A 14,994-nucleotide genomic window follows, 5' to 3' on the forward strand; every position below is an offset into this window, starting at 1 on the left:
CTTTAAGTCACAGGATTTCTACTGTGCTTTTGCCTTCCGTAAATCACTGATCTGAATAATTAGCAGAGACAGAGACAGAATACAAATTCTCTATCTGGTGGGATTTGGAGGTTGATAGATGGGGGTAGAGGGAACAAAACTGATCCAAGACATTGATGCAAAATGGTCAATAGCCAATTTTGCACACCGCACAAACTTCTCTCCACTAACATTGATGGAACCTTGCCCTTGCTTTAAGAAGATTTAATCAATTTGATGTAAACAGCCATTCACCTCCATTCAAACGTAAAAAGGAAAACAGTGTCTGATGTCAGGTGTGATGCTGCACCTTTACTCTGCCTGATCCTCTGCACTTCCTGGGCCTATGATCCCAGTCTGAGATTCGGAATGTTCGCTGGAGGCACAGTAATCATACTCCATGTGAAATGATTCCCTGACAGTCATCAACGTGTTTCACTTTCATCAGTGGAGAACACCCAAAGGCACTAAACCATTTCAAGTTACTTCTGATTGTAGTAACAATGAACAGCTTAGAAAGAGCATATCAGGAGATTTATTTAAAATTACATAGTATCAAAATCGGTTGATTTTTTTTTTCTAAAATTCTCTTTCTCGTCCTTGAGTGCCCTTGTGATGTGTCATGTGAGTCCAGTTTCTTACATGGCCTTGAATGAAACCAGCATACCGAAATGGACCAGCTCACAAATTCATGCAGCTAGAAAAGTTATTAGTTAGCTAGTGAGACAAAAGTAATGCATCCTGACTGATGTGATTCTGCTTAAGGATTGGTCTCCTTCAGCTCAGCTGGAATGGATTCTTTTAATGGAAAACAGATAAAACTGATGGAATCTGAAACAAAAACAGAAATGCTGTAAGAATTCAGCCAGTCAAGCAGCATCTATGGACAGAGAAACCAGTTAACATTTTGCATTGATGACCCTTCTGCAGAACAGATACCAATTGACTGGTTGAGTTCTACCAGCCTTTTTATTTTTGAATCCTTTTAATAGTGTCCACAGGGCCACTGAATGAATGTTCACAACATGGTCCTGGGAGTCCTTCTGACCGGCACCCTGCTGGCAGTATTCACCAAGTAACCAACACCATTGTGTATGCTACCTTGATGGATGGAGTTGAGAGGAATAGTGTTCACAACACAATGTGATTTCAAAAGATTCCTTTATTTTAAATCATGAAAAGCGCTACCTTCAAATTATTCTGCAGTTCTGTGCTTGTAAGAAAATGACTAGTTTGCATGCCAGTAATAAATATGCAGTCACTTCATTCTTCCTTAAGCAGTCCCTCAAGAACAAGGATAACTTATGTTCACTTCAGTTCTGTGGTTTCTAAGGTGGCCAATGATGGAACCAAAGCCTCTTACAGAGGGAGGAGATGACTGTGGCTAGTTTGGGAGGTGGTCTGCTGCTTCTACTGCTTACGCAGAGTTCTGTGTGCTCCTGATGTATGGATTGAAGTTCTCAATATTATTTTGAATACTTCTGCTCCACACTGTGTTACTGGGTTAGGGAGTCACAGGAGTCAGTGGGGATGCTGCATTTCTTCAGGGAAGCTTTCAGCACATCCCTGAATATTCTTCCTCTGTACCTATAGAGCTGTTCCTTTCCCTAGGGGAAAGGTGGAGCTTCCAATCCAGGAATGCCTACCATCAGGGGAGGAGGTACAGAAGCCTGAAGACCCACACTCAGCAACTTAGGAACAGCTTCTTCTCCTCCACTATCGGATTTCTGAACCCATGAACACTACCTCGTTATTCCTTTTGTTTGCACTATTTATTTTGTAATTTATAGTAACTTTATGTCTTTGCACTGTACTGCTGTCGCAAAACAACAAATTTCACAACATACAAGTAACTGGTAATAAACCAGGTTCTGATTAGTGGTTTATTAGCTCCTGGATCTCCTGGCCATTCTCATAATACCCTGCCTGGTTCTTCTTGTTAGAAAAGCCAAGAGTCTCCCCACAGGTGCCCAATAATGGATTATTTCAAGGAAGCCCATAAACTGAGGAAGCTTTGTGGCTCCTGTTGGCATTGTCTGAGAAGCGCTGGCTTTGTGGGGTCTGCGAGAGCTTCAACGTGAACCTCTTATGGCTCTGTTGGCGCTGATGATTTAGGGTCAGGTTGATGAAGATAATTGAGCACACGAGGTGGTGGTCAGTCCGACAGTTGTAGGCGCCTGTCATGGCATGGGTGATGCAGATGTCTTTGCAGTTCTTCGCTTGGATGACGATATAACAGGAGCCTGTGCTTGGACCAGGGGTGTTACCATCTTGTTCTTATCTCTGATGAAACATGTTGTTCATTCTGTCAAGAACCTGCTCCAAGCATTTTGTCAAGAGGAGCCCACTGGAGTTAACCTTCCTTGCTGATTACATTTCATGATGACAGAAATCTCAATCCTTTCAGATAGTATACTACAATATGAACTCATTCCATTTGAAAAGCATTTCAGTACATCAGAATTCACTGCAGGCAGGCTCCCCTCCCATGGAACCAACTGAAAATAAAGCTAGTCATATGGGAGCAACAAACAATCTGCTGGAGGAACTCAATGGGTCACATTTACCAAGCTTAGCTACTTTAGCAAATTATTTCTTGCTCCAGATTCCAGCATCTACAGTTTCTGCGTCTCCTAGTTATATGGGATACCATCCACTGAATATTTCACAACTTGTAACATCCAGTAAAGAGTCCAGGGCAGTTTGCACCAGAAGAAGTGATCATAGAACAGTACAGCACAGAACAGGCCCTTCAGCCTACAATGTTGTGCCGACATAGCTATTCCCTCCTACCTACAGAATGCCCATATCCCTCCACTTTTCTCTCATTCATGTGCTCATCCAAGCCCCTCTTAAAAGCCCCCAATGAATGTGCCTCCACCACCCTATCAGGCAACACATTCCAGGCATCCACCATGATGCTATCCTGTAATCACAACTACTGGCGAGGTTAGTTTAATTCAAATAATACAACATATATTTTATAAAAGGGAATGCATCAGTGTTGGAAATGAGCCATTTCATTTGCTGAACGCTTTTTGAACCACAATTGAACGTAAGTACCTTAAAATCTGTTTCATGAAGTCATTTAATGAATTTTTATTTTACATTGAGATATATCAGTGACTCCTAAAGCCAGCATAAAAGAAAATAACATTCACTGATTAACTCTAAGAGATCTAACAATATCAAAGTCTCTGCCGCTGTGCAAAATATGCAATCCTAATGTCCTAAAATATAGATGAGCAACTTCACAGAGGTAAGGATGACTGCATTTATCAGACTAATTCTAAAAATAACTTGGGTCTGGGTGATAAACACAATGGATCACTTCCATCCTCTGTTCCAGTCATATTGATCCTTAACGATTTAAATCGTGTGCTCTCACAGAATGTCCTTCCCAATGCTGATTCTATTCCCACTAAGGAGACATCACTTCAAATTTGACAAGGTACAAGGAAAGAATACCGCTCAATTCACAATGAAAATAGTTCAGCAAATTGGAGGAAGCGGATTTCTGCTTCACCTGACGTCTCCCCAGTTTCAAGCAAACAGAGCTGGAATAATCGGGCACTTCTGAAGGAGGCTCAGTGCTGCTAAAGCAATGTTCAAACAGCAGTGAGATGTGAGGTTTTGTAACAGAACCAGTACTGTGGAAAACATGACAAGAGACTACATTCAGGCTTTAAGTACAATTCCTACATTATTTGTGGAACCTTAAGAGTATCATTAAAATTTGCTAAAGCTTCAATATGTTCATTCAGTGGCAATTTTTAGTCACATTAGCTTTTAGTGAAAAGCTACTGAAATATATATTAGCAAAGAGATACCTTATAAAACCAGTACTATGGCTGTTGAGGAGAGGACCAAGGTTGGGGAGTTGAAGAGGAAAAACAAACGGTTCAATAATTGAGATGCAGTACAATTTTTATCCATCCTCTTCTGAAATTAAGGACTCTTTCTGAAGGCACAACTCCACAAACGTTAATCACTCTTTGTCACAGCTCTCGATTTCACCAGGGAGCCCAAACGCTGACTGACCACTGTTTTGTACTTGGGCCTAATCCTGTCCCTGGCCAACAGCCACATGGATGCACATTCCAGGAGCAGCCTCAGCCAATAAATTTGACCTAATAGGTCCCTGTTTTTTTTTAAAATCAGTGCCAACACCCCTCATTTGTGCACAATTTTGATCAGAAATCATGACTGCACTATTATAAATGGGTCATGCTACCCACAATATGCTATGGTGCAGTTCCATGTATGCCGTGGACTCATTAGAAGGATGCAGAGTACCCAGAAGTGACAGTGAATTAGTGACTGCTCTTGCCACATCCGAGTACGTGAATGTAGTGAATACAGACGGGGAGGGAGGAGAGAAGCAAGCACAGGAAAGTTGGTCTGACTAGCAGAATGTATTTCAAGACCTGCACTATTTAATTACTTGCAGGGGTTGTTGGAGCAGAGATTGCTATGCCCAACTAGGTTGAACACTGGAGCTGCAATGATTGCAGAGGTTTCTTTCCTCTTTGTGAGGTGATGGTTTTACTTATCAAAAAAGAAAAATGCTCCAGCAGTGGTGCCCTTGCACTTCCAGCAGGACCAGGGACAGGTGATGGAGGTGTCTAATGCAAGGGTTCATCGATAGGAGGAGCCAGTGGAAGAGGGGAGTGGGGTTCTGAGCCGGAGGGACAATGCTCCAATTTCCACATGGTTGAGATATGATTTATCCAGGGACTAAGATGTTCAAATTAAGATGGCCACTGGGTTCTTCTACCTGCTGCAAGCAAAACCACGCTGCCTTTGGAAAAGAAGATCTCAATGGCTCTTAGATTCTTGGCTTCTGAATCATTCTAGTGATGGTAGCTGATATCTGCCAGGCCTCTCAGTTTTCAATTGATCATTGAATCTACAGAGAGCAGGTGGTAGAGATGGTGCCTCAGTCTCGTTAATCTGGGTTCAATCCTGACCTCCAGTGCCACGTGCGGTGTTTGCTTGTTCTCCCCATGACCTCAAGCATTTCCTCTGGGTTTACCCCCAAAGATGTGAGAGTTGGTAAGTTAATTAGCCACTGTAAAAATTGCCCCTAGTGTGTAGGTGAGTGGTAGAATCTGGGCTGAGTTGACAGGAACGTGGGAGTTAGTGTAAATGGGTGCTTGATGGTTTGCCAAACAGCTTGTTTCCCTGCTGTGAGAGTATACGACTCTACGATTCCATGAGATGCTCTCTACTCCTAGCTAGTGGGAATCTTGAAGTTCTGGGGAATAACAGACTATGCATACGTGGTATTATGGGCTGCAGGTGAACCTTGAGCTGCCCATCAATAGCAAAGGCCAATACTCCTTAAACATGCAAACAGCACATCAACACTGCTTAAAGATCTTGATGTTCAGTGTTATAACATCTAGGAAGCTTATGTTTTCTTATGAATATAGGCAGCAACCAACTGAGCATGCCAATAATTTTATGCAGTTAATCAATAGCAAAACTGTAGGCCAATCACCCTTTTCGTCTCCTTTGGTGCCACTTTTCCTGTATCTTTGCCAATTCTGCTATATCTTTGCAGTGCTTCCTCAACTGCGGCAGCCAAGCTGGTAGATGATTGGTTCCTTATTGTGGCAGAGGCTAAACATTGCAGTGAGAGATGGCTCCAAGTATCTGTGTCCAGATAACTCGTCTTCAGGCTGCACCATCTCACCACGAACCGAAACAGCCTAGACAAGGTGACTAATAGATACTGGTGAGAGCCCTATTGCAGTGGCTGTAGCAGGGGCATAAAATCTGTCTCCCGAAGAAAGGTCAGCAAGTTAGTTCTCCATGGAAATGTGGCAACTCCCCCAGGATAGAACCTTGACAATTGTAATAATCCACTGGGTGATAGATAGTTGGAATGTTCTGAGCTCCACAAAGACTCTGCAGAGCCATAACTGCGGCAGTCTGAGTTCCAATGGCAGCACGATAGCCTTGCATGAGGGAAACACTGAATGGGGTGCAGAGAAGATCAAAAGGGTGGAAACCAGAAATCTGATAGTATATGTATAAGATAAGATATCTTTATTAGTCACATGTACATCAAAACACACAGTGAAATGCATCTTTTTGCGTAGTGTTCTGGGGGCAGCCCGCAAGTGTCACCACGCTTCTGGCACCAACATAGCATGCCCACAACTTCCTAACCCATACATCTTTGGAACGTGGGAGGAAACCCACACAGACACAAGGAGAACGTATAAACTCCTTACAGACAGTGGCCGGAATTGAACCCGGGTTGCTGGCACTGTAAAGCATTACGCTAACCACTACACTACCGTGCCTGCCCATACACGAAGAACTGACTGGGTCTCTAACAGAGGTCTGTAAAATTGTACAATGCTTTGATAGAATGGATTCAGAGGAAATGTATCCAGTTTTGGGGAACAACATGACTAAAAGCTATCAATTTAAGACTTTCACCAAGAAATCTAAAAGAAAATTCAGAAGAACAATGGTGAGGATGTGGAACCTGCTATCAGGAGTACTCAATGAAGAGTTCAAATGCAGTTAGGGGTAATTGGACAAGCAAAGCAAAAGAATGGATGGTTACACTGATCGATACAAATGAGGAAAGACAGGAGGAGCACGGACTGGTTGGGATTAACAACATGATTCTGTGCAGCATATCCTATGTAATCTTCTGTCGAGGTTACAGTTCCACTGCACAGGCCACTTGTGTGGCTTCCATCTGCACTGCATGGAAACTGGGAGTTGTTGCACCATAGTTGGGTATCCAAGAGTGGTCACAGAGCTGCCCAATACTTCCATTCTGGATAAGGATGGGCTCCAGGCTCCACATAGAGCCCCGTGTAACTGGCAGGTTGGCAGGTCATTAACACTAACAGCCTGAGCAGAGGAAACTACAATCCAGGAATATTCTCATCCATGATGTGGTAGAACACCACCAGCTAGATCTCAGCACAAAGATTATGTTTATTTTCTAAAAGGGAGAATCAAAACTGTGCTATTATAATATGGAATTCAAAGATATTATAACAAACTTTGTAAAGAATGCTGCTAATCTTAGTAAATGAAACTCAAACAAAACTGGATGCTGGAAATCTGAAGGGTCTGATCAAAGGTCTTCAATCTGAAATGTTTACCCTTTCTCTTTCCTGACATGCTGCCTGACCTGCTGATCGTCTTGCTTTTATTATTGTAACATTCTTGTACTTGTGCAGTCTTTGAAGGGTTAACACACTCTCCCTCCTATCAGCAGATGCTGTTTACATTTCCAGCTCATTTAAGGTTTATGGTAGGGGTAGGAAGTGGAAAAAATCCTGCAGAATCCAAAAATACGGAAGTGTCCATGATTGATTAGTAGGGAGGCAGAAATCACACACTCAGATGATTTATAGGCCCTCTACAATTAAAAATAGATGATGCTGGAAATTCACAGCAGTTGGTGGAGAGCCTCTCTCAAACACTGGCCCAACTGTTCTATTTTCAGATGTTGACAGACCTGCCATGCAATTGCAGAATGTTGTTTCTAATTCTGAATTCTAGGATTTAATATTTTTCTTAACTGTTTCAGCCCTAATGTATGTTAGTCAGTTTCAAGCGCTCATTTGAATTAAGTATCTTCTATAAATAGAAATCTGTATTGAATGCACTAGATTAAACCAGAAAAGTATAAACAGTGGCTTTCACTTGCTCCTAATGGTTCGCCAACAAGTTTCATTAACAAATGTCTTTTGCCTGTTTGAATCTGCCCGAGAGCAGCCATCATTGGTCTAAAGCTGGTGCATCAAATCTCTCTCGAGCTTGCAGCCATAACACCAGTGATGTTACACACAACTCAGCATGCTTCCATTCATCCTACTTTATTTACTATCAGTTTAACCTCTGCAATTAACAATCCACGAGCTAATGATTAAAAAAACAATACCACATCTGATCATAACTGAGTCAATGGCTGCAGAGAGTTGTCTCTCTGAGCCAGTCTGGGTTGCTGCAGTGTTTGACAGAAAGGGATTTCCCTTTCTAGCCATATTCTTGCTGATTTGGTGAAGAGCCTTCCCCCATACCTTCCCCTTCCCACCCCTTCTGCCTTTTGCAGGGACTGCTCTCTCCTCCCCTCCCCACCTATCCCGCTCCCACCCTGGGAACTTTCCACTGCTCCCACAATAGGTGCAACACCTGCCCCTACACCACCTCCATCCAGGGTCCCAAAGAGTCCTTTCAGGTGAGAGTGATTTACCTGCACCTTCCTTAATATCATCTACTACATTCGGTGCTCCAAGTGTGGCTCCTCCACACTGGTGAGACCAAACGCAGACAAGGTGACCATCTTGCAGAACATCTGCGCACTGTCCGTAACCGCGATCTGCATCTCCCCGTTGCCAGTCACCTCATCTCCCCCGCCCACACTATCACTGATATGTCAGTCTTTGGCCTCCTCCACTGCCAGGAGAATTCCAAGCGCAAACTGGAGGAACAGCACCTCATTTTCCATCTTGGAACCTTGCAGCCTAATGGCATGATCATTGAATTCTCCCACTTTAAGTAATCCCCACCCCCCTGCCCCACAACCCACCCCCCTCCACCACCGTGCTTCTTCTCTTCTTCCCTTTCCTAGCCTTTTTTTTCCTACCTTTTTTTCCTCTCTCTTCTTACCTTTGACCCATCCCCCAGTAGATCTGCTCTCCCCTCCTCCCCCGCACCTGCCTATCACTATCTCTTACCTGCATCTACCTATCACCTCCCTGTGCCCACCCCGCCTCCCCTCTTCTGTCCACCTATCACTGCTCTGCTCTTCCCTCCTATATATTGGGCTTCCCCTTTTCCTATCTTCAGTCCTGAACCAAAACGTTGACCGCCTGCTTTTCTCCACGGATGCTGCCTGGCCTGCTGAGTTCCTCCAGCATCACCGTGTTTTTCATCTACATTCCAGCATCTCCAGTCCTTTGGCTCTCTCGAGATTTAGTGTATAATCAGTCATGATGATGCTACTAAATAATTTTTCAGGCCCAGAAAACTGAAATTCATTGCACCATTTTAACTAGAATATTTGCAGCTCTATGAATCTTGCTGGGCAGAATTGACTTAGTTAGATGTTATTTGGGGAGCAATGTAAATGCAACCATGTGGCATTATCTGCCTATGACAGAACTCTGAACTCAAAGCAGCGCCAAACTACTGCAGTAATAAGACGTGCCATCTTTCAAATGAGATTTTGAACCGAGGACATTCACCCTCTCAGGAGGAGGTAAAAGAGCTGATGTGACAGTTCTCATTATGAACATGTGATATCCTCCTGATGTCCTGGTTAATTTATATTTCTCATCCAACATGACTGAAATATTGACTGGCAGGCATTAACACACCGCTGTTTGCGGGATCTTGCTGCACGCAGTTTTGGTGATCAGTTTGGGACGGCGCAGTGGTGCAACTAAGTGGAGCTGCTGCCTCACAGCATCAGAGATCCGGGTTCGATCCTGACATCGGGTGTTGTCTGTGTGGAGTTTGCACCACGTGGGTTTCACTGGGTACGTCAGTTTCCTCCCACATCCCCAAAACCTATGGTTTGATAGGTTAATTGGTCACTCTAAATTGCCCCTAGTGTGTAGGCGAGTGGTAGAATCTGAGGGGAGCTGACGAGAGTGTGGAGAGAACAAAAGTGGGATTAATGAAGGGTGAGTGTAAACAGCTGGCTGATGGTCAGCACTGACTCAGTGGGCCGAAGGGCCTGTATCTCTGATAGGTGAAAGTGGCAAAGGACTGAAGATGATGGAAACCGAAAAGGAGAGGAAGGTGAAGCATGGAATAAAGGGATGGAGGTGGGGAGGTCAGGGGGGAGTAGAGGGGAAGGGGAACCAGTGGGAGGAGTACGTGGGTGATGGGCAGACAGAAAGGTGTGGGGCTCCCTTCTCCACTGGTTTTAAGCATCTTCCCACGTGATGGGCTCTTCCACGTCTCTGATTTGATTATAGAGGAAAAAAAATTAAACATTAGTTACATTCCGGTAAACCAAAGTAATGGCAACAATCACTATGACCCTGCACCTTTTTGCATAGCCAGACAAAGCTGCCCACTGTGCCCTTGGAGCACAAATCCATGATTACCAGCATCCTATCAGTGGAGAGAGGACATGTGCTTTCCCATGGAGAGGATAATGGGAATGGGTCCTCCACACATCCTACTTATTTAGGTGACTGCAGATGAGAGACAGGAAGTTGTCCCTTTGCCAGGAAATGATGTGCAGACATCAACTGCAAAACATTTTTTGTTAAGGTGACAGGAATGATATCAAATGACTTTTATGTAGTTGAAGTAGTTTGTCTGACAACAGGCTTGATGAGTCAACACCCTTCCCTATAGCCTGAGGAGAGACCCAGCGCCCATTGGGCTTCACGCCATCTCTGGATGAGGTACAGGAATGAGATTTTAATCAGTAACGACCATTAACATTTAAATGGAGGAGAGTTCGGAGATCATCACAACTTCCTGAGCAAAACACAGTTGGAGGTAACACCTCATGTGCTACCACTGAAAATTATAGGCCCAATTTACTTATTTATAGCAAAGGCCTAATCTTCATCATTGGCTTGATGAGCTTTTAACTCAAACTTTTTTCATCTGCATAAATTTTCTGTATTGAACAGTTTGAACAAATATTTATACATGTTACTCACTCAGCTACATATTCCATATGCATGAAATGCTAAGCATGCTAATACAACTGTTCTAAGCTCCAAGCTATTTTATGTGTATTAAGGACTCCCTTCCATCTCCTCCTAATGAGTAGGGTTCCAAAGCTTCTTGCCATTCTAGTGCCTTACCTGAATGGTTAATGAACATGTGTAGGCTAAAGAACTATCAGTGATATCACAGACACGACTTGCTCAGTCCATAACTATTGTTTATTGAATGCAGCTCCACCTTCAATACTATAATTTCAAGCAAACTCATCACCAAACTCCAGGACCTGGGACTCAACACCTCCCTCTACAACTGGATCCTCGACTTCCTAACCAACAGGCCGCAATCAGCATGGATAGACAGCAACACCTCCACCACGATTATTCTCAACACTGGTGCCCCACAAGGCTGTCTTCTCAGCCCCTTGCTCTGCTCCCTATACATTCATGACTGCGTGGCCAGATCATGCTCCAACTCCATCCACAAGTTTGCAGATGATACCACCGTAGTGGGCCGCATCTCAAATAATGACGAGTCAGAGTACAGGGAGGAGACAGAGAGCTTAGTGACATGGTGTCCTGCAAAGTCAGTTTTGGGAGTTAGGTGTTAAGTTAAAAGACAGGACCTCCAGGGTGGTGATCTCAGGATTGCTACCTGTACCACGTGCTAGTGAGGCAAGAAATAGGAAGATAGTGCAGTTTAACACGTGTCTAAAGGAGATGATGGGGGGAGGGTGGTGGTGGTGGCTTCAGATTTTTAGATCATTGGGCTCTCTTCCAGGGCAGGTGGGATCTGTACAAATGGGATGGTTTGCACCTGAACTGGAAGGGGAACCAATATCCTTGCGGGAAGGTGTGCTAGTGCTGTGGGGAAAGCAGATGTTAAGTCTACAAGCAAAGATGGAAACCAAAAGGTTGAGTGTGGTGGGACTATTGTTCTGAGTTGCATCTATTTCAATGCAAGGAGTATTGAAGGCAAGGTAGATGAACTTCGAGTCTGGAACTGTACGTGGATTATGATGCTGTAGCCATTAGTGAGACTTGGTTACAAAAGGGGCAGGACTGGCAGCTCAATGTTCTGGGGTTCTGTTGTTTTAGACATGATACAGGGGGAGGTATTAAAGGGGGAGGGTTGGCATTACTCATCAGCGAAAATGTCATGGCAGTGCTCAGAGGACTTACTGGAGGGTTCGACTACCAAGGCAATTTGGGTGGAACTGAGGAATTAAAAAAAAGGGACGACCATGTTAATGGGACTATATTATAGATCTCCTAATAGTCAATGGGATTTAGAAGAGCAAATTTGTAGACAGATAAGTTATAGGAAATATAAAGTTGTGCTAGTAGGTGATTTTAACTTTCCTCATATCGACTGGGACTCCCATACTGTACAAGGACTGGATGGGATAGAATTTGTCAAATGTGTTCAGGTAGGTTTCCTTAATCAATATGTAGACGTCCCAACTAGAGAGAGTGCAGTACCGGATCTCTTGGGGAACAAGACAGGGCAGGTGACAGCAATGAGCGTAGGGAAACACTTTGGATCCAGTGATCATAACTCCATTAGTTTCAAGATAATTATGGAAAAGGATAGGACTGGTCCTAGGGTTAAGATTCTAAACTGGAGGAAGGCCAATTTTGAGGGCATCAGAAGGGATCTGGCAGGCGTGCATTGGGATAGGTTGTTTTCCGGCAAAGAGATGCTCAGTAAGTGGGAGGCCTTCAGAAGTGAAATATTGAGAGTACAGAATCTGTATGTTCCTGTTAGAATAAAAAGTGAGGCTAACAGGTTTAGAGAACCTTGGTTATTGAGGCCCGAGTAAAGAAAAAAGGAGGCACACATCGGGAATAGGCAGTTAGGATCAAATGAGACATGAGTACAAGAAATGCAAGAGAACACTTGAGAGAAATTGTGGAGGGCTAAAAGAGGACATGAGGTTGCTCTGGCAGACAAGGTGAAAGAGAATCTCAAGGGTTTCTATAGCTATATTAAGAGCAAAAGGATAGTAAGGGACAAAATTAGTCCTCCTGAAGATCAGTGTGGTCATCTATGCGTGGAGCCAAAAGAGATGGGGGAGATCTTAAATGAATTTTTTGCATCTGTATTTAGTCGAGAGACAGTCTGAAGAAAAGGAGGTCATGGACCGTATCTGGATTACAGGAGAGCAGGTGCTTGCTGTCTTGAGGTGTATTAGGGTGGATAAATCCCCAGGGCCGGATGAGGTGTCCCCTTGGACCTTGTGGGAGGCTAGTGCAGAAATTGCAGGGGCCCTGGCAAAGATATTTAGAACGCCTTTAGCCATGGGTGAGGTGCCGGAGGACTGGAGGATAGCTAACGTTGTTCTGTTGTTTAAGAAAGGCTGTAAGAGTAAGCCAGAAAATTATAAGCTGCTGAGCCTGATGTCAGTCGTAGTTAAATTTATTGGAAGGTATTCTGAGGAGCAGGATACAAGTATTTGGACAGACGGGGCCTGATTAGGGATAGTCAACATGGCTGTGCGTGGCAGGTCACGTCTAACCAATCTTAGAGTTTTGAGATTACCAGGAAGGTTGATCAAGGCAAAGTGGTGGACATTGTCTATATGGACTTTAGCAAGGCCTTTGACAAAGTCCTGCATGGGAGGGCTGGTCCAGAAGGTTAAGTTGTTTGGCATTCAGGATGAAGTAGTCAATTGGCTTCAATGCTGGCTTAGCGGGAGAAGCCAAAGAGTGGTAGTAGATGGTTGTCTCTCTGACTGGAGGCCTGTGACTACTGGTGTGCTGCTGGGATCAGTGCTGGGCCCACTGTTGTTTGTCATCTATATTGATGATTTAGACGATAGTATAGTAAACTGGATCAGCAAATTTGCAGATGACGCTAAGATTGAGGGCACAGTGGACAGTGAGGAAGGCTATCAAAGCTTGCAAAGTGATCTGGACCAGCTGGGAAAATGGGCTGAAAAATGACAGATGGAATTTAATGCAGACAAGTGTGAGGTGTTGCACTTCGGGAGGACAAACCAGGGTAAGACTTGCACAGTGAATGGTAGGGCACTGAGGTGTGCAGTAGAACAAAGGGACCTGGGCATCACAGGTAGATAGGGTCGTAAAGAGAGCTTTTGGCACATTGGCCTTCATAAATCAGGGCACTGAGTACAGGAGTTGCGATGTTATTTTGAAGTTGTTGGTTAGACCAAATGGAGTATTGTGTGCAGTTCTGGTCACCTATCTATAGGAAAGGTATCAATAAGGTTGAAAGAATGCAGAGAAAATTTACACAGATGTTGCTGGACCTGAGTCATAGGGAAAGGACTTTATTCCCTGGAGCACAGGAGAACGAGGGGAGATCTTGAAGAGGTATACAAAATTGAGGGGTATAGATAGGGTGAATGCATGCAGGCTTTTTCCCCTCAGGTTGGGTGAGACTAGAACTACAGGTCATAGGTTTAGGGTGAAAGATGAAATATTTAAGGGGAACCTGAGGGGGAACTACTTCACTCAGAGGGTGGTGCGAGTGTGGAACGAGCTGCCAGCAGAAGTGGTGGATGCGGGTTCAATTGTAACATTTGAGAAGGTTAGATAGGTGCATGCATGTGAGAGGTATGGAGGGCTATGGTCTGTGTGCAGGTCGTTGGGACTAGGTGGAAAACCAGGCCAGTATGGACTAGATGGGCTGAAGGGCCTGTTTCTGTGCTGTAGTAGTCCTCTAAGTTCTCTCTTCTCCCCTCCGGCAGAAGATACATAAGTCTGAAAGCAGTACCACCAGGCTCAAGGACAACTTCTATCCCATTGTTATAAGACTAGTGAACAGTTCCCTTGTACCTCATTATGACCTTGCACCTTATTGTCTACCTGCAGTGCACTCTCTCTGTGGCTGTTATTCTGCATTCTGTTATTGTTTTACCTTGTAATACCTTGATGCACTGTGTAATGAATTGATCTGTACGAACAATATACAAGTTTTCCACTGTACCTCAGTACATATTACAATAATAAACCAATTCAATAACTGATATCCACATTCCATTAAGAGGCCTGATTTCTTTCTGATCGAGGAATATGGTGACCATTAATTTGACCCAATAATACACTGCTAATCACTCTAGTTAGAGTTAGCCCTCAGTTTAGGAAACAAACCTGGAGAACCCTCTTCACCTCCACCCTTTATCATACTGGACACAGAAAACATGAAGGCAATGGTTCCCTCCATTATGATGTCTCAAGTTCTTTCTAGTCCTCAAAGTACAAACATTTTGCTATTTTAATGAGTATTTAGCATAATGACAGCCAGGCTTAAACAGTCATTAACACTGTTCATCTTGCA

General features: G+C 43.9%; 1 protein-coding gene across 1 annotated transcript in view; it reads right to left on the reverse strand.

The window, feature by feature from the left end:
* adam11 (ADAM metallopeptidase domain 11) overlaps positions 1 to 14,994 on the reverse strand; it is a 134,164-nt gene that overhangs the window by 79,102 nt on the left and 40,068 nt on the right. The window lies entirely within an intron of this gene.

The sequence above is a fragment of the Pristis pectinata genome, chromosome 25 (assembly GCF_009764475.1).
Source record: "Pristis pectinata isolate sPriPec2 chromosome 25, sPriPec2.1.pri, whole genome shotgun sequence".
Lineage (NCBI taxonomy): Eukaryota > Metazoa > Chordata > Chondrichthyes > Rhinopristiformes > Pristidae > Pristis > Pristis pectinata.